General features: G+C 36.7%; 1 long non-coding RNA gene across 2 annotated transcripts; it reads right to left on the minus strand.

Annotated features, from left to right (window-relative positions):
• Positions 1–1,087: 1,087 nt before the first annotated feature.
• LOC107750723 (uncharacterized) lies at positions 1,088–7,368 on the minus strand. Of its 2 annotated transcripts, none has more exons than XR_001641172.1 (3): positions 7,167–7,368; positions 2,418–2,482; positions 1,088–1,333 (listed from the first exon to the last, which is right to left on the minus strand). It is a non-coding gene; the product is annotated as an uncharacterized LOC107750723 (long non-coding RNA). The 2 variants fall into 2 exon arrangements; XR_001641171.1 differs by lacking the exon at positions 7,167–7,368 and adding an exon at positions 5,696–5,767.
• Between the last annotated feature and the right edge of the window lie 13,400 nt (positions 7,369–20,768).

Genomic DNA, 20,768 nt, shown 5'->3' on the forward strand with positions numbered 1-20,768 from the left:
ATACGTGCACACAAATGGTTAAGGTTTTTTATTTGTTTTGTTTTTTTCCCTCATTCTGACATTATTTCCATCACAATAAACCATATTTTGTCTGCCAACTGTTAGATTTAAATTTATGCTGATTTATAATATTTTTAAATTGTTACATTTTTTGTTTTTTTAGAGATTTTTTTTCCCCCACATAACAGTAATGATATATATATATATATATATATATATATATATAGTGCACAGAAAGCTTTTTTTTTTTTTTACATTATGACAACTTTTCCATGACAATAAACCACATTTTGTTCCTTAATTGTCAGAATATTATTTATGCTGATTTATACTTATTTTTTTATTATATATTAATTAAACATTTAATTTTTTTATTGAAAATGAGTCTGGAAAGATTGAGAAAGGAGTCTGGAAAGATTGAGAAAAAGATTGGAAATGTGCTCAACTGTCTTAACTGCACGATGAAAAAATAGATACAAATTTCTATTACCTAGATCTCTGTGTTAAAACTGAGTTAGTATGGGAGTTTTCACTACATGGCACTCACAAACTTCCTGCTCCCTATGGGATTGCTGGGATGGGTATGGCATGCATTGAGAAACTGTGCCATGAGAGATCGTGCTTTAAGACACATAAAGCATCTTTGGTCACCAGATAAGTATATTAAATTGCTTCCTAATGCTGATATTTAAAAATGTTCTTCATGCAAAGTAATTTGCAGTACACTAATTGTAGGGACAGACCCTCTGGAATATCCTGCCAGTGTCTTGCTCAAGGGCAGGATTGTAGATTTAGTAATTCCCAACTCTAGGGACGCCTTTGCTCAGGACTAACCAGAGGCCTTTGTGTTGAACAACGCAACTACTTAATCATTAGGCTGAAAGAACACCTTATAACATCCATCTCCCTTCATAAAAAGCAAAACCATTTGAGTTAATGAAGTTTGAGTTAACAAAGTGGAATACATTTGGGTAATATAGATATTGGAATGAAGATATTAGCATCCATTTCCTAGGTCTTTTATTATAATTTAGCTTTAACTCAACAGCAATTCACAAGTGTAATTTCCCAAACCGTTTTTGAGGGGAATTTATCCTCTATTCGGGGGCTTGTGTGAAGTCGATGCACTTTTTAAACAGATGCAGTAGATTTCCCCATTTCCTGAGGGGTGTTTGTAGCAGGCCATAGCACTTCCCATCGAAAAAGCTGTTATCTCTCCGTTCCCTCCGAGGGAAAAGCTCCTACATAGACTGAGAAGGTCCATTTGTTATTTCTGTCATCCACTGGCCAGTGGCTGAAAAGGTGGGGGTGGAAATCTGCATCATTGCTCCATCTGTAATATAATTGGAGTGTAACAGACTACATTAAGGTCCAAATGGTTATGCGGGAATTATGCAAGCGCCGTTCGCACGACCCTGGGCGCGCCGGCTCAGCACGGTCAAAACGTTTGCGACCTCTGCGTGAATGCAGTGGCACAAGCTCGGCAAATCGAGCACGGCCGATTCATCTGAAATGAAGTGACAGATTGGGAGGACAATATCACCGGACAGACGCTCAGAGTGGCTGCGCCGCGGGCCGTGAGAGACCGAAAAACATCAGCGTGCGATGCTGAGAGATATAGACGGAAGATTGGTGGCTCAGACATAAAACGAGCCCCGGGAGTCAAAGTTTAAGTTGTACCAATGGAGGAAAAAAAAGGTTGTGGCATAAACAAGACTTCAGAAAGAAGCATAGCTGCCCACTTACAGTACATAATTTTGCTCTTCTATGATAAACAAACGCAGAGCGAAGAACTCAAACATTGTTTTACAACATCCCAGTGCGCAAATCCCAGAGGCCTTGTACTGTATTTAATGCTTTTAAAGCGTATTGTAAAATAGATCGTACTACAAACAGAAATGATACTTCAAATGCAGTGAAGCTTGTTCAGGAGAGCTGTGCAATTAATTTTCTTAAAAAGAAAAAGTTTGCTTAATGGACAATTGTAGCAACTACACAGCAGCATACTAGCAATCACTCAGCAAAGCAACGTGCAGATAACCATTCATAACACAAGCAACCGCACATACATATATATATATATATATATAGATGCCTTATTAGTGTCATCTTGGAACACTCAATGTGTCGTCACTCACAGTAAAAATAAATGAGTTTTCCAAGATGCCAAAAAATTGTGCAGCCTCAGTTCGTGAAAAACGCCAAGATTTAAACTCCCGACATAGTGGGATAACCTTTCACAGGTGAGAATGTGATGGTTTGTGTTTTACCAACCCAATATTACAGGTTTTTGTACTACGGTAACTTTTTAATGTCATGTTAGCTAAAGTCTTTGTCTTGTTATAATGTGTTAGTTTAGCAAAATCATCTGCTGAATCTATCACAGATATATATATATAGTAGATGTTCATACATACGTATAACTATGATCATTCCAAGATGGCGGATGCGTCTACATGTCTGGAGCAGTTGAATGTGGCATCTGTCAACCGCAATATAGAATCGATTAATTCACAGAAATTATTACTCCACCAACTATGCATGACATCATTAACAACTTTAGCATCAAATCATACATTTACACTATCAAAGGACAGAAAAAAAAGTTTACTAAAATATTTTGTGCTAAATTATTTATCTATAAGGCAAAAAGGTTACTTTTGTTTACAATGGCACTTAATTCCTGTAGTTTGTAGGTTTCCTGAAGCTAATTACCCTAAAAGGAACTTAAAAATGAGCTTATGCATCAGTTCTCCAAAACAGCTTCATATTAAGATCAATGAATTGTAAAAATTTTCACATTTGCCTAATGCTTCTAAAAAAACGTACAAGGGGGATTTGTCCAAAAAAACTCCAGTTCAGTTAAGGATATGTTCTCCATATCCTAACAGTACAGAAGCCTCAAAAGCCCTTCAAACAATAATCAAACGCATCTAGATGCGAGATTTGCTCTACAGATCCGTTGTTAAAAGCAGATCACAGAGTTCACTTCTAGCCTGTTCTGAAAGATTCATGTGGTGTCCCTGTGAGGGTGACACATAAATATCATTTAAAGTGACAAGACTTTTTTTTTTCTCCCATCAGATGGAGGACAAGTGTAGCACTTTGACATATGAATGTTACAATAGGATCTCACTTAGTGCTTGACTGCTGAAAGCTCGTACATCCTAATGTCTTAAAAGTTTGACATAGCCAGTGTGTACGGTCAATTGCGGCTTGTCTCAAACAAACTTGGCTTGTACATGCTACTGAAGCCACAAGAATCTCTACACCTTTATTCTTCTCTCCAGGTTATATCATCTGGGTTATGTTTTTGTTTAGTTTACCAGTTTTGGAGATGGCACACAGCCTTCCCTTCTTGTCTGACTTTGTTCGGCGAGCAAATTCAACCTTGAGGGTGTAGAGTGCCACAGAGCCCTGATAAATCATAGTAGAAGAACACTGCACCATATAGCCAATTACGTTCACTCTAGGCTGGGAAGGGACTATGAGAATTGACACACATGTTTGTTGCAAAGATGTGTGGGCATAGTTTGTTTTGTTTAGAGGCCTCAGGAGACACAGGGCACTCGGGTGGAGACACAACGGAATAGGGCTGACATTGTGTTCCACTTGGGCAGCTACTTAAGGAATGGAAAAGAGTCAACACCACCATAAACAGGCTACTTGGTAGTTCTCATCCATCTACTTGCACAAACGAAGTGTAATTTCTGCACCACAAACAATACCAAATGGAAACACAAAAATAACTAAGGTTTTGAATGAAACAGTTTTCCCCAAAACACACAACCATTGGTTGCCACCCCAAGGTTATACCACTGGGTGAGCCAATACAATATAATTTTTTATTATTATAGAATTAATTTTATATTTATATTAAATTGTATACAAAATGTGCATATTAACATATAAAATGTTAATATATATAAAAATAATATATAAATAAATATATGATATAATACATCTGTGTATACTAATATATATATATATATATATATATATATATATAATATGTGTGTGTGTGTATGTATGTATGAAATGGCAGTTATATAAATATCTGAAAGATATTTTAACTTAACATCAGTCATATAAGTCAGTCAAGCATTATAATATGATAATCAATATTATTTATATATAATATGTGTGTGTGTGTATGCATGTATGTATGTATGTATGTGTGCATGCGTGTGTGTATACTGTAAGCAAATACAAACCTTAAATCATTTTCATCAATTGAACTGAAATAAAATCTAAATATTACATGGAAAAACGTAAGCTTAAAAAAATAAAATGAAAATTAGAAATGTTGAAGTATTAATATTGCTTTAAAAAATAATAAATCAAATGACAAAAACATATACCAAAATTACTAAAACCTAAACTAAAATTAAAATGAAAACTGAAAAAATCTAAATATTAGTTGGAAAATCGTAAGCTTAGAAAATCTAAAAGAAAATTAGAAATGTTGGCTTGAAATAAAATGAATTGATATTACTAAACACACACACACATACACAGAAAATAAATAAAATAAAATGACAAAAACACATACCAAAATTACTAAAACCTAAACTAAAATTAAAATGAAAACTGAAAATGTAAAAATAAAAGCGAATTAAAATAAAATAAAAGGAATTAAAAAGCCTACTATAAGAGTATATAAATAACACTAAAATAACACTGCAGGATTTACATTAAATTCATGGGCAAATGACAAGATGAAGATTCCTTGCTGTTTTTACTACAAAGTGAAGAAAGAATAAAGCTGTTCTTGTCATTCTTTAGCAACACTGTTTCCACTGCTTGGTTGTGTTACAGATATGAAAATGTGGTGAATTAGAAATATCTTGAAATGAAATGAAATGACCCGGTGAACCTTGTCTTTTAGATAAAGAGATTACATTATAGCAGGGAAGAATAAAAGAGAGCAAACTAAGCTCTAAATTTGGCACAAAATCGACGTTGAAAACAAAGACGATTCGGGGAGAGGGAAAAGGTACAGAGCATCTAGGTGAACCCAAGAGAGCTCATGCATATTTCATTATCAAGGAAAACAGTCACATCCTCTAAGAAGTTAAGAATAAATCGCACATCTGAAAAAAGCTTTGGAAGAGTCATATCCTGCATTTAATAATAATGAATATGGAATCAGCTTCAGACTGAAACAGATGCAGATGTCACTGAAGTGGCTTACTTCAGAAATGTACAATGATCAAAAATGGTCAGAAGTCAATAAGTCAGTTTTCACTTGTCTGAAAACCGCAAAATGTGGAAGTAGTTTAAACCACAATATGTATTATTTGTATATTTATACTATAAAAATTAGAACATAGATATTTTGAGCTCCAAACATGGCAAAACACTAGAGTGATGTTTCCTTACAACAGCATGTTGTTTTTTCTCTCAGGTAAACTTTCTCTATTTCTTCAGTTTTTGGTTCAAAAACATTTTGGCTTGTGGCTAGTGGGTCAAAACCTGTTAGCTGCAACTGAGCTCATGAAAAATTAAACGTGAAAAAATCCTCTACACTTTTGGTTTTCCCACAAAGTCTGACAAAGAAAGTAACAATGAGAACTGATACCACAAACTGTCAAGTTCATTGTCCCATTGTCAACAGTAACGGCAAACACAGCTTTACAGTGAAACCGCACACAAACGCAGCAACGCAAACACACACTCATCAAACGAAACCCACGTATCAGTACTGTCAGCCGTCTGAGTGTCTCCGTACAGCTAATTCTCCAGCCCTTATCAGTCTCAGTTTAGCTTCCCATGTCCTGTGCTGTCAAACACAGCAGCTGTTTTTAAAGTTTAAGCCCGTTGTCGGCGTTTACTCTGCGAGTCAGCAAGAACGCCAGACAACGGTAATTAACGGCTGATTAGCGATTTAACATACCACCCACCTGAGTAAGCGGTCAATTATGAAGTAAACACATACTGATGCAAACAACATCTAAATGAAAGCTTACAATAAATCAGAACAGTAAACAAATAGCTAAGCCTCAATTTGTGCTAAATTAATCAGTATCTCCGCAAGTACTATGCTAATGCTACATCTCTGTCTTCATTATGAGAAATCACAATGTTTTTGAAAAAAGTCACATATCATAATGGGTAAATATATTTGATCGGAATAGAGTAAAAACAGCAAATTTGTGAAATATTATTATAATTTAAAATGTTTTATATACATTTAAAGCGAAATTTACTCCTGCAGCAAAGCTGAATTTTCAGCAGCCACTCCAGTCACATGATTCATCAGAAATCATTTTAATATGCTGCTCAAGAAACATTTATCTATGTTGAAAACTGTCATGCCGCCTAATATTTTTGTGAAAACTGATACATTGTATTGCAGGATTCTTTGATGAATAGAAAGTTCGAAACTTTTGAAAACGGGTTTCAAAGTGCAAGTTTTTGAAAATGATACCGTTTTCATCTCCATGTAAACAATCAGAATGTGAATTTGTGAAAACGGTGCGCATGTGCATGAATGTTACGTGTTCAGTCTATAGACATGTGTGAGTTTCTTTACAAAGTGACATTGCCAAAAACTGGCCTGGCATGTATAATACAGCATTCTAGGGGATAATTTTTGTCATCTGTATGCTAAACTTTTCAAAAACACAAAAGAAAACTTTTTCATTTTGTAGTACATTGTTTCCTGTGAACGTACCCTAAGTCTTGAGGAAAAAAGTAGCTTCTAAGTCAAAACTTAAGATAAAGTCCTTGTTAACATTGAAGCATCCTTTGGGTCACATTACCTAATACAGAATGACCAATCTTTTTGATCAAGGAAAGACAGCAAAACTCTCATACATGAAATTTTGTTCATAACTTCACAGTTTATTGAGCGGTAAGAATCCCACAACCTGACCTCAGTAAGTCACTGGGCACAAGATGCTTCTCAATAGGCCGGGGAAGCTATTTATACCACAAAATGCTAATTAGCTGGCATGCTAGAAAGGACAACCGGAGAGCAACCAGACCAAAGGAACTCTCTGCCAGACTGAAACCCTGATTCAAACAAGCAAATATCCATAAAAATGCTAGCAAATACCATCAAATTCTCTGACTGGAAATCTTCTTTGGCGGTAGAAAGTTGGATCTCCTCAAGTTTTCTAAATGCGCTGAGAAAATACAATGAAACCATGCTGAGTACTTACATGTTCATAATGTATGTCCTTAATGAGCCAATATAATAATCCCAAAATGACAATTAAGTAGCTGATGCCGTTGATTTTCAAGTATTTGTGTAAAACCAAAGGCCCAAGTCAAAGGCAATTCTGTTCTCTTGACGGCCATCTTGGAAACACCTGCAAGCTGCTATTTACTATGTAGGTACCAGGCATATGAGTTTCTTTCTGCTTAAATGGGAAAAGACTGCAATCTCCAAAACAGTTTGTCAATATTATTCATAAATGTAAATTAGCAAGAAAATCTGACAACTATTGTAGGTCTTCTTCTTCTTCTTGGCTTTTAACGGCGGCTGGCAACCAGCGTAATTAGGTGCATTACTGCCACCTTCTGCTCCGGAGTGTGGAACAGAGAGTTACATTCTACTTATTAATCCCGTCCTTTTAAGAAAATTAAAGAAAGCTTTACTATTTATTTCACTTGCCCCTTTTATTAAAGATTTAAAATGTACCACCTGAATTCCATTCTTCTTGATTTCAACTATCATATTAAGTCTTTCTTCCTCATATTTCTTACATTCAAGAATTGCATGGGTTACTGTTTCTTCTACTTTGCATTGTTCACATAATCCATTTGGATGAGTCAGCATTTAAGACTTTTATATTGAAAGAGACTAAAACGGAAGTTATTTTTACTTTTAATAACAGCTTGTAAGACGCAGTTAGAAAATGCACTGATCAACGCTGTCATTGGAAATCACCCTTAACAGATGAAAGACAGTACGACAAAGATAATGCTTTCCTCAGCGGACATTGAAACTAATGTTTTATTGTGAATATGAGATTGAGCTGAAGAATGAATGCTGTATCAGATGCAGGTAATCACACTCGCTCAGTCCATCTCTCTCTCTCACAATACTCTACATAATACAGTGAGCTTTTAATAAAGTAATACAATAAGTTTTTAATGAAGCAACTCAACGTTCCTTCGTTACTAGTTCTAAAGTGACGTTTTCGAATTAGTAACGGAAGCTTCAGCTCAGCTGTTAAACTGTCAAACTGAGATTTGAATATGTGGCGGAAGGAAGTAGTTCTGCAAAAAAGGGTTTTTAAAGACACTCCGTTGTTGTTTTTCAAATATATTTATTTACACATATATATTTATATTTACACTCGTGCCGTCGAACTGTTGTATAAACACAATAACTTGAGCGATACCGGCTCTATATCAGCGGCTGTGATTAGGCCAGATCATTGGCTACACATGCTTGTGGGTTTTATGTCAAATACAATTATGTGTGTGTGTGTATATAAAATATAATGTATTTTTTATCTATACATGTAATTTATATATATATATATATATATATACTTTTTTGCTGAAAGTTATGTTCCTGTAGACAGATGATTTCAACATTTTTATTATTAAAATAGTCGTATTAACTACACGCTGTAACCTTAACAAGCACCAATACTTAAAAAATGCCCAGTAAACACTAATATTTAATATACTCAAATGGGAAACAAACCTGCACAAACCGTAAAAGAGTTGATATTAAACTCAAATCTTCATCCTTGTTCCTGCTTGTTCTATTTCAGCCCCATCCTACCAAACTTGTACAGTATGTTTTACAAAAACTGGACAAAAGGATACTGACATCTTGGAGAGATGTCTAACAGAAAAAATGACAGGCCCAGTGTGAGCGGCAGGGAGAAAATCTAACGTAGATTCACAGTAGCCTGCGGTGTCTTGTCAAGGGGAATGGAAGCGTACGCTCAGATATGGCGTGCTCAGGAAACATTTGGGCCAGCCGGCTCTGGGATTTCATTTTGAAGGCCGACAGATTTGATTCCACATGCCGCCCTCTCTGACAGGCAGCACCATGGAGCCGAGATGCTTTAATCCGAGGATAAGCAAGAAGAAGGTGGGATTTTACCTGCTCACACACACATAGACACACTAAAGCAAGACAAGCATTCACTGTACCTCAGGCCAATCTCTCTCACGCAGCCTAGGCCTCTGAAGTCACCACCAAACAGATGCTCCTGGCAAAGAACTGAGGCTTTCAACAGGTCTTCGGAGAAAAACAGTCAAATGTGAAGGGTACACATACCCAGAAATTCATGCTAAGCGTGTATGCATTCAAAAATGGAGGCAAGGACCTTCTCTGTTCAAAGGGTAGAAGTAGGTCTCATTTTCATGTGTCTGACACTATGTGTGCTGCATTAGCAAAACATGAAATGAAAAAGTATAAAACTGAGCTGTAGTTTTGAGCTTACACTTTTTGCTGACTTTCTGACACAGTGAGCATGTAAAGGTTGTTGTTGTTTTTTTGTTTTTTTTTATAGGCTAGGGAATCTATTCCCATTTGTCATTAGCAAAGCACACCATGTAAACAAGCTGGCTTAGCCATAGCAGTGCTTTTCAGATCTGAATCTTCAATATGATGGTAGTGTTTCCGTTGTGAATAAATATTTAAGTTAATGAATCATTGTCATTCTTGACTTTTTGTTTACTGAAGTCACTCTCTTGTGTTTGGTGCAAACAACTAGTATTTATGCAGGCTAAGAATCATTGGTTCATCCGAATGAAGAAATATAGCCTTTCACAGAACGAATCAGCACTTGTTTGTGAATTAAATGTCTGAGCGAAAGGGGTCATGTTGTTCATTCAGTTCAACATGTGAGTCAGTCTCGTTCAAGAAGGATAAAAATGAGATGTGAATCCCAATTTATTAAATGCGTGTGTAAAAATGACATTAGCAAAGCATACCGTGTAAACAAGCTAGTTTAGCCGTAGCAGTGCAGTTCAGATTCGAGTCTTCAAGATGATGGTGGTGTTTTGGTTAATTGAATATTTAGATGAATGAATCATTGTCGTTCTTGACTTTTTGTTTAATGAAACCACTGTCTTGTGTTTTGGTGCAAACTAATAGCATTTGTGCAGGCTAAGAATTAGCAAATCATTGGTTTGTCCGAATGAACGAAGATGCCCTTTCACTGAACTAGTCAGTTTTGGGTATACTCGAATACATTTTGTTTATGAACACACCAAACAAACTAGGACATCTTGTTTGTGAATTAAATGACTGAACGAAGGGAGTCATGTTGTTTGTTCAGTTCAACATGCGAGTCATTATTAATACAGATATTAATACAAATGACAAAAGCTTCTTTAAAAATATGAGCTTATTTATTTTGGCGAAACAGTAAAATTAACAATAAAGAAGTTTGGTATTGATTCCAAAACTGAAGATTTGTTTCTCAGACACCACAATGCACTACATTTTTAGACAGTCTGCTCTTCGTTGCTAGTTTTCTTCTGCCTCCATACAGTGCTAAGCTCGTCACGGAAAGCCAGTGGACTTTGCTGTCTTCCATTTCCATCACACTTTATCCCTGTTGTGTCTTTCAGTCCCCACACATAAACACAAACATAAAAATGCTGCCGTTTGAGCCGAGGAACCATATCAAGGTCACACTCTTATCTCCAGGCCACATGACTCACCCCGGACCCTCAGGGCGGCTTGTGTCCCTCTGCGACCCATAATCATGCACTGGGCTGAGCCTTTGAGTCATGATCCCCCTCTCATTTCACATATCCCTGAGCTGAAGCAAGTGTGCATCCAAAGCACTGCTGGTAGAAAATGCTTTATGCCTTTTATACCAAAACTAGTGGCTTTTTAGTGGCTTGGAATTGAAAATAGGGAAGGTAATGACATGAGTTCTTCCTATAAGTGATACGGAGAAGGATAAAACACTGTAGAAAAAACACATATGATAACTTTGTGTGTCAAACAGACCAATTTAGAGGAGTTATTGTTATTGCATACAGTTACCAGTCCTATTTACTTATCATCTTCCAATCTAATGAGAAGTTAATAGTGAGTAAATGATGACAGAATTTTCAACTATTTCTTAAACTGTATGCTGTTATTTTTTTAGAAACGTGATCAAGACCACAAAAATGGGTCTGTAAAAGGAAAACTGCCTTTTGAAGAAAAGAAAGTTGAAAGCGAAGCAATTAAGAGCAATCAAACTGAAGAAGTGGATACGACAGAAGCAATTTGTGGTCCGGCGAACCCCTCGGCTGTGCAATTGAACTCTCAGCGACTGCAGTATGAGTAAAGTCTGTTTGGTTCAATTCTGCATCTGTCCCTATTCTGTATCACAATTCTGCTGTTTACTTTCCCGAGCCATCGTAACAACACAAACAATTGGGACTAGAGCGGCCCAGTGTGAGAGGACACATTTTGACCTGGTGAAAAACACACTGAGTCAACTTCTGAAGTTGATTTCTGACCAAACCTGAGACTCAATTACTAAGTGCAGCATAAAAAGGCAGATGTTTGACCAGCAGGTTACTGCAAAAGGAATTTATTGAAAGTAGCACAGAGTGCTACTTTTCGTCTCTGAATTGTGAAATGTTAACTTAAAATCACAAGCTTATAACAACTGTGAGATATAAACTCAGAATTAAGGAAAAAAGTCAGAATTGCAAGATAAAAAGTCACAATATTTTTTTTTTAACCCTTAAATGCATACCTCGGGTCTTTAGCGATCCGGGACATCATTCTCTACCCTCTCCCTCCTTCATTTTTTAAAGTTAGACATCAACTTTCTTAGTATTCCTCAATCTATTCATTATAAACAATATAACAAGAAAAAAATAGTAAAATATAAAAGAATGCCTGTTTTCTGATAAATTTTTTGTAAAAAAGTATATAGGGTCGCAACAGACCCGAGGTATGTAAATGTGTACGTTTTTTTTTCCTGCGTGACTATATTTACATATCTGATGACTCAATTTGTGCAATGCATCTTTTTTCCTCAAGGTGGCACTGTTTGATACACAATGATGACGTGATGGTTCACTTATAATTACCACAGGCATAAAACAAAGGAATATCATCAGCAAAAATTTAATTCTGCAATTCTGAGCCCATATTAGTCCCCACCCCCCCCCAAAATTGGACTGTAACTCGCAATTGCAAGTTTTTATCTCGCAATTGTGACTTTATATCTCGCAATTCTGACTTTATAACTCGAGTTGTGAGTTTATATCACGCAATTCTGACTTTATATCTTGCAATTCTGACTTTATAACTTGAGTTGTGAGTTTACATCACGCAATTCTGTGGAAAAAAAATCTGAATTGCGAGTTTATATCTTGCAATTCTGACTTTATATCTCGCAATTGTGAGTTTATATCACAGAATTCTGAGGAAAAAAAAAGTCAGAATTGTGAGTTTATATCTCGCAATTCTGACTTTATAACTGGCAATTCTGAGAAAAAAAGTCAGAAATGTGAGTTTATATCACACAATTCTGACTTTATATCTCGCAATTGTGAGTTTATATCACAGAATTCTGAGGAAAAAAAAAGTCAGAATTGTGAGTTTATATCTCGCAATTCTGACTTTATAGCTCGCAATTGTGAGTTTATATCTCACAGTTCTGTGAAAAAAGTCAGAATTGTGATATAAAAATTCGCAATAACCTTTTTTTTATTTTTTATTCAGTGGCGGAAACGCGCTTCCATATAAACTTGCAACACTTCACAATTCTGAGAGAAAAATAAACCTGCAAGATATAATTTAATTGTGAAAAGAGTCAGAATTGTGAGATAAACAGTCCCAATTACCATTTTTATTGTATTATTCCATGGCGGAAATAAGCTTCCACAGTGAACTAAGCAGCTTACTTTATTTATGTAATATTTCTGCTATTCGACTGCATTTTCAATGATCAATCTTCTCAGTGTCATTCTATTTCTCAGAATTCAAATTTTTTTGCCTCTGAAATCAGTGCTGGAATCGCATAAGAAGTCTGTCAGGGCCTGATGATGAGTAAAATGTCTACACACACATACATACAGAAAACATACACCCTGACTAACCATCTCTTTAGCGCCTAGCGCATAAAGGAACCGATTTGATTTAAGTGTTCAGACTATCTCCTTTCATTCGACCTCCCTTTTTCAGACACGGCAGACACATATTAACTTCCAAATTGAGTTCGGAAACAGCTTAGGCATTATAATGCTTCACAAAAGGGGTCTTTTAAAGCATTCAAACGGAGAAAAGGTTCTGCTTATTTCAATTTAATTCAAGAATTGAACTCTTCATGGACAATTTAACGCTGCCGTGCTCTATTTTTTTTATTTTCCCCCAGATCTTCGGACCGTGTGCTTCCTGCAGGGTGGAGTCCGAGACAAGCGTTAGACAGTCTGCTCGCTGTTTGGGGAATAAGATGGCAATATCCAGTCGAAATGTCAGCAACAGGCAACAATATAATACTCCCACATATCAACTTCAATCCCTGTGGGCGTTGTAAAGGGGAAACGACATTTATGAAACAATGCCTGCAAATACCATGCAACCAAAGATGGAATGTAACTCAGAAAGCACCTCGTTTTAGTGTCACAGGGAAAATTGGTGCATATGCTAACAAGGGTGACTTCAATTTTTTAATTCCACATGATGCCTTAGTTAAAAAGAGCCCAGTTCTTCCCTGTCTGTTGTGTGGTCCGTGGGGATTGGCTGTTTTTGTGCTCCTGTCTGGTCGTAATAAGGCCCACAAAGGCAATGTGAAGACAGACAAATATTTTCCTTGACGTTGATGAATAGCTTGCATGAAACCATGGCTTGCTCCATAGATTGCAGAGAACATTAACATGCTACCATAAAGAAACAGTGAGCCAAATTATACCTATTTTAAATATTTCTCAAAAATGTATAGGAATAATAAATATGTATGCATACGTATATGCACCTTCTTATATTATTATATTTATACATATAATATCATTACATATATTGCTAAAATCTTTTTTCAGTTTATTTCCAGCATATATAAATATTATGTGTAAATATTCATATATTAAACATATGTCAAATGAAAAAAAAAAAAGCTTTATATTTTAAACAACCATCTGATGATGCATACTTTTAGATTATTGTGTGAAGCAAAATGTTATGAAAATAACTAATTTGATTAGTTTCTCTTTTAATTAGAGCTGGAATCCAAATATATATGACAATATGACAAGCCTGACATTAAAATTGTGTGTGTGTGTGTGTGTGTGTGTGTGTGTAGAGAGAGAGAGAGAGAGAGAATTTATATCTAAATACATTGCAATATACAACTAAATATATTGGAAAAATAAATACATATACATATTTTATTTTGTGAAATTCTGCACTTATGTCAGACTTGTCATCTGTTATGGATAATCACATATTTTGGTTTCCATATATATTTATGCATTTCTGACTGTAACGCTGTATTTTTTTATTTTATTTTTTGCATTAATTTATATATATTCGTCACTGTCATACGCAGTACTGCCCACTGATGGCCATGCAAAAATATACAAAAACATCTACCATAAATACATTTTGCATTTGATTTGTTATGATTCATTCGCACCTGTGTTGCGGCACTTGTTCCTGGATGAACTCGCGCCCACCTGCTTATTTGACAGGCAGATCGGAAAGATGCACAGTCACAAGTGTTGCAGAGCGGCCGCTATGATGGGAATACGGGAGTGTGTGTGCACCCACTTCCAGGCATGACGGTGTAGGAACACACCCATTATTCCAAAGCAGAGCTGTGTGACGGCACGCGGCCTCCGAGCGGCGCGGCGTCATGATCGATGGCGGCCATTAATCACGCCAGTGCCGCGGCCGGAGATTGATGTGCAGAAATTCAAATCTTCAAGCAGCGTTTTGAAAATTAAAGCAGCGAGGCAAGGTTAGGATCCTTCCCGGTGACGCTGAATGAGAGGGCTGGGAACAATGAGCTCCCCGGGGTAAAGGAATCTCACGCAGAGGTTGGAAGAGCTCCTTTTAACCTTTGAACTGCCAGCTGTCACGGACACCTGAGTGCTGCCTTGTCAAAACGAGTATTAGGCGGAAGAGATGGCTAAATAAAACTCCTCACTCAACTTCCACCAATAAAAGGTTTATGTATGTATGTATGTAAGATGTATGTATGTATTTATTTGACTCACAATATTAATTAGATGAGAATCAGGGTTATTACAGTAAACTAGAACTAAAATCATAATAATAAAAAAATTAAACATGTAAATATATAAACTTGTTTTGTTTCAGTTATTTGACAAGGCAGCATTTCTGATTCTTGATGTAGGCCTACAAAAATAACTAAAACTGAAGTAAAATGTATTAAAAACTATATAGGCATATTTAAATAGGCATATCAATCAATCAGTACGTAATAATAATTACAAAAACACACAACACAATTACTAAAACTTTAATTAAAATATAAAGAAAAATGTCAATATGAAGATATAATATAAATACTGTATATTAAAATAAACTAAAACTGAAATTGATACAAAACTATAGGCTATAGAAATAGAAATTACAGCTTTAAGCTTTAACTAAATTTAAAATTTTAAATATAAATATATAATATAAAATATAAATATATTAAAATAAAAAACTGAAATGATAAACTATATAGCCATTAAAAAACTATTAGAAATGACAAAAATAACAAGACAAAATAAAGCTATGAAAGCTTTAGCTAAAATTAAAATTCTAAAATATAATATGAAATATAAGTATGGATAATATCCTGCAGAAAATTACCAGTAGCAGTTTTAAATATTTTATAAAATATAAATACATTTTAAAAAAAATCAAAATAGGAATAAAAAGTATAATATTATCACAATAATAAAATAACACTGATGAGAATAACTATTTAGACAATTTAAGTAGTGACATAAAAATATACTCTTAACCTGTGACTTATTTCCATAATCTGATATATTTTCAAGTGAAACGGCAAAAAGAGCAGGACGTGATTTTATCCATCTGGAATTGATTGGATTTTGAAAAGTGAGCAGTACATATCAGAATGAAGCCAGGTTGTTGTTCAAAATAAATTGAAATGCATGAGTTTACAAAGACAAACAATCAATTGTGCACCGTTAGACCATGAATTTGTATGAAATTTTGATTTTATGTTAAGTTTACGATATTTTTGCACCAAAAGGCACATGACCTGTGATTCTTTCACTGTACAGTCATGCATCTCCATAGCTTGTCACTTCCAATAAGAACCAACTGTGAATTCTGACCTTTTACTGGGACAAACAATAGCACATCGGATAGATCTTGTACTGACTTTTTTTTCTTCAAATTAGGTCTATTGCTCGACTAAAGCCTATTCTGTCAAGAAAAGACTTAGAGAAGGTTATTAATGCCTTTGTTTTGTCTCGTTTGGATTATTGCAATGTGTTGTATGTGGAGTCCTGTCAGACCACTATCTCACGCTTGCAATTAGTTCAGAATGCAGCAGCTAGGCTGCTAGTGGGTGCTAAGAAAAGTCATCATATCTCTCCTATTTTAGCTTCTCTCAAGTGGCTACCAGTGAACTACAGGATAAAATATAAAACTCTTTTGTATGTTTTTAAAGCAGTGCATGGGTTGGCCCCTGCTTACGTGTCTGAGCTCGTTGCTGTTCGTCAAGCACCTAGGTCTCTAAGATCCAATAATAAGTTATTGCTTACTGTCCCTCGTACTCATTTAAAGTTAAAAGGGGAATCAGGCCTTTGCTGTTGCGGGGCCGAAGCTCTGGAATAGTCTTCCTCAGGAACTTAGAGAAGTCTCATCTTTGAATGTTTTTTAAGTTGAAGTCAAAAACTACTTCGTGTCTTTAACCTTTGAGAGGGTGGGATAGTCTTTGCTGTTAGTAGGATCTGTGTTGTTTTAAGTCGTGTGTTTTAATGAAGGGAGTTTTTTTTTTGGATTGTACAGCACTTTGGTCTGCAGGTGCAGTTGTAAAGTGCTCTATAAATAAAGTGAATGAATGACCATACACCTTCAACACAGCAATACATTTGGATAAAAAATATATTTATATATGTGGTTCCATTTGAATCAGGATGCTGCCTGTGAAGACATCAAGTCAGCTCACACAGTTACATAGTTTCCAGATTTAGCGTCAGAAATGGGTTATGGCTAAGTTCAGCAAGAAAACACGGATGCATTTCCGCAGGCTCAATAATTCAGACTCCTGCTTTTCCAGGTCACAGAGACATTTACGGTTATTTGCGCCACCAGTTTGGTTTGAGGCGCTGCTCAAAGCCTCACCACTGAGAGGAATGTTTTACAGTGGAACATAAAGCGGAGAAGCGGACGGGAGGTGTTCAAAGAAAACAGAAATGGAACCAGAAAGGGAGTGAAAGTTTCTGGGAGATTTACTGTGGCAGCGCTAAAATGCCTGCACGGTGACAAAGAAAAAAAAGAAAGTCACTTGAAAAAACATTACACGCTCTTGTGATCTCCGCTCTTCAAAAGCATGTTAGGAGCAAAACACTAAACTCCTCAGAGGTGATGATATTGCTCATTCTGCTGAGGGCCCACGGCATTGATTCCAGTCCTGCCTTTCAATAAAGTGCCTAGTTCTAGAGGGCCCTATGAATTCAGTCATTTGTCATCTAGGGAAAAGAGTGTCGCACGCTGTTAATTTAATAAAGGATTTGGGAAATGGATTCCCCCACATCGCAAAACATCTCGAACTTCCCTAATGGCTTACTAATGTTCTGTTACATTTCCTGTCCTTTCCTTTTCCAATAATCACATATGTTGCTTACTAAGAAGCTGGTAAGGCTGAATTTATTTCTTTGGAATGAGGGGAAAAACATATTTAGTCATTTGCAGAGATCTCTAAAATGTTATGCCTCAAGCAGTGTTAATAGTCTCAAACAAGCCTTTTATATCAAATTGGTTTCATGAGCCTTAAAGAGGCACAGACGTTCCCCCCTTATTAGGACGTAGCCTATTTCTTTGGGTGGATTATTCCTCTTCAGTTTAGTGCACGTACTTATTGCTTCACTCAGCCTCTTTCTGAAAAAGGGCTTAAAGTCAGATATATTAGAAGAAAAAGAACAGAAAAATACACTTGTTCATGTTTCAGAAAATTTTCTGATGTCAGAGAAACTGAAGTGTCTTATTTGGCCACACGAGTGTCACACTCCGCTACTGTGAGGAGCAAAGAGCGAGGAATGAGGAGTTGACTTCAAACACAGAGACTTTAATAATATTCGAGGAACCAGGAAATCACACGTAGCGGGGAAAGACGATATTCAGTACCGGACAAACAAACTAGGAACAGGAAACACTTTAAATACACAGGACTTGACGAGGGGAAGACAAGAAACACCTGGGATCAATAATCATAATTAAACATGAGGGAAAACTGGGTCATGGAGCACGTGGGGGAGGAAAACACGGAACACAGGACTGACATTACTCACCCCTGCTGGAAGGCGTGTCCAAGCTCCCCACAACATCCAACAGGGAGAGCGGTACCCTTTCCGGGACCCATGGCGGATCAGGCAGTTCAGGGAGCCATGGCGGAGCAGGCAGTTCGGGGCGGAGCAGGCAGACTAGGAAGCCATGGCGGAGCAGGCAGGCTTCAGGCAGACTAGGAAGCCATGACAGAGCAGACAGTTCAGGAGGCCATGGCGGATCAGGCAGTCCGGGGCGCCATGGCGGAGCAGACAGTTCAGGAGGCCATGGCGAAGCAGGGAGCTCGGGGAGCCATGGCGGAGCAGACAGTTCAGGAGGCCATGGCAGAACAGGGAGCTTGGGGAGCAATGGCGGAGCAGACAGTTCAGGAGGCCATGGCGGAACGGCCTCCGTGGCCTTGGCCTCGGCACTCGGCCCGGCCTCTATGGCCGGTGCCCTATAACCAGAGCCCAGTTCTTAAACTCGGGGACTGGAGCCCTCACTGGGCTAAACTCAGGGACTGGGACCATCTCTGGGCTAAACTCGAGGACTGGAGCTCTCTCTGGGCTAAACTCAGGGACTGGGACCCTCTCTGGGCTAGACTCGGGGACTGGTGCCCTCTCTGGGCTAAACTCGGGGACAGGAGCGCTCTGTGGGCTAAACTCAGGAACAGGAGCCCTCTTTGGGCTGGATTCGGGGGCTGGAGCCCACACTGGAGTGAGCACTGGGGCTGGAGCCGACACTGGAGCGAGCTCTGGGGCTAGGATGAGGGTTGAGAACAGTCTTTTCCTCCTCATCCTCCTCCTTTGGTTAAGGGTGAAAGGCGCAGCCGGTGGGCTTGACATCGGCACGGCCGGCGGGCTTGAGAATGCCGCAGCTGGTGGGCTTGACTTCGGAACGGCCGGCGGGCTAGACAAAAATTGGTGTCTTTGTATAAATTATACAAAACACAGTATACTGTATATGACATATTTCACATATATCAGTATGTGTGTATATATATATATATATATATACAGTGGGTACGGAAAGTATTCAGACCCCCTTAAATTTTTTCAAAGACGAAGAGTACAACGAAAGACTTTAATTCAATAATCCACAGGAGATGGGGTATAAACTCAGGGAACACATCCACTTTACAGATGAGACAGGACAAAGAACTGGACAAAACAGGGAGTACTAAACGAGGGGACAAATGAGAATTAATGAACACAGGTGGACATCAACACAGGGAAACTAGGTCAAAGAGAGCAGAACTAAAACAATGAAAACACAGAACAGACAGATCCTACTTTGTAATGGTCATACATACATTGATATCATGAATGTTGCCAATTATTTATTTATTTTTCAAACAAAGCTTATGAATTGTAGCATATTAGTAGTATTGTATAATGTACATTTTCTTTCATCTCTTTGACATTCAGTGTTTCTAGTAGATGAGCTGTGTGCTTCAAAAATGAATAATTTTAATCAAGAAACCACATTTGATGAATGAATCTAATTAGCTGCATTCTTATTCTGATTTGTATAACTAATTATAGTCCTTGACATAGATGAGCATGGATGAATATATTGTTATCCTTTTAACATTATCATAAGGTGCAGAAATGCAATCACTGTCAATAAAAGGTCATTGTTATTGGTCAATGATGCAAAACTGCAGCAGTGGATTGAGGGAGGAGCTGTTTCTCAGCTCATGGTCATGTGAGAAACTGTCATCTACACAGACCGAGTGAAATATGTTGAGATAATCCAGGAAGAGCTTTCTATTTTATTTTAACATTGTTTCTGGGACAATAGGAGCCTTTAGCCACTGTAAATCAATCAATTCCCGCTGCATCCTTGACTAAGGGTCCCTCTGGAAAACTGTAACCATTAGGAGGTGAAAAAGAGCCAAATAAAAATATAGAAAGAAGCTGCAGACGCTCCCAAATATGCTCAACATGCTCCCCTAACACTCTTCTCAAAAGTCAACTTCTCAGTCTAGTTCAGCCAATGGGGACGAGCTGAAAATGCAGCTATATCTATACATTGTTATATTAGGTATATAATGCCAAAAACATAAACCAAAATGTTACTGATTATGGCCTTAATAAATAAATAAATAACAAATATTAATAAATAATACATATGATTAATAATTATATTCAAAAAATAAAATAATTTAATTAAAAATAATAAATAAAATATTTGAATTAAATTAAAATAAAAATACATGAGTTTGCATTTAAAATATATGAATTATTAATAAATAATAACAAATAATACATTTAATAAAATAATAATAGCAATCAATAATAATAAATTAAAAATTAAATAAATAAATAAAATAAATTAAAATAAATGGATATTATTTTTA

This window comes from Sinocyclocheilus rhinocerous, unplaced genomic scaffold (assembly GCF_001515625.1).
Source record: "Sinocyclocheilus rhinocerous isolate Xijiao unplaced genomic scaffold, SAMN03320098_v1.1 scaffold1143, whole genome shotgun sequence".
NCBI lineage: Eukaryota > Metazoa > Chordata > Actinopteri > Cypriniformes > Cyprinidae > Sinocyclocheilus > Sinocyclocheilus rhinocerous.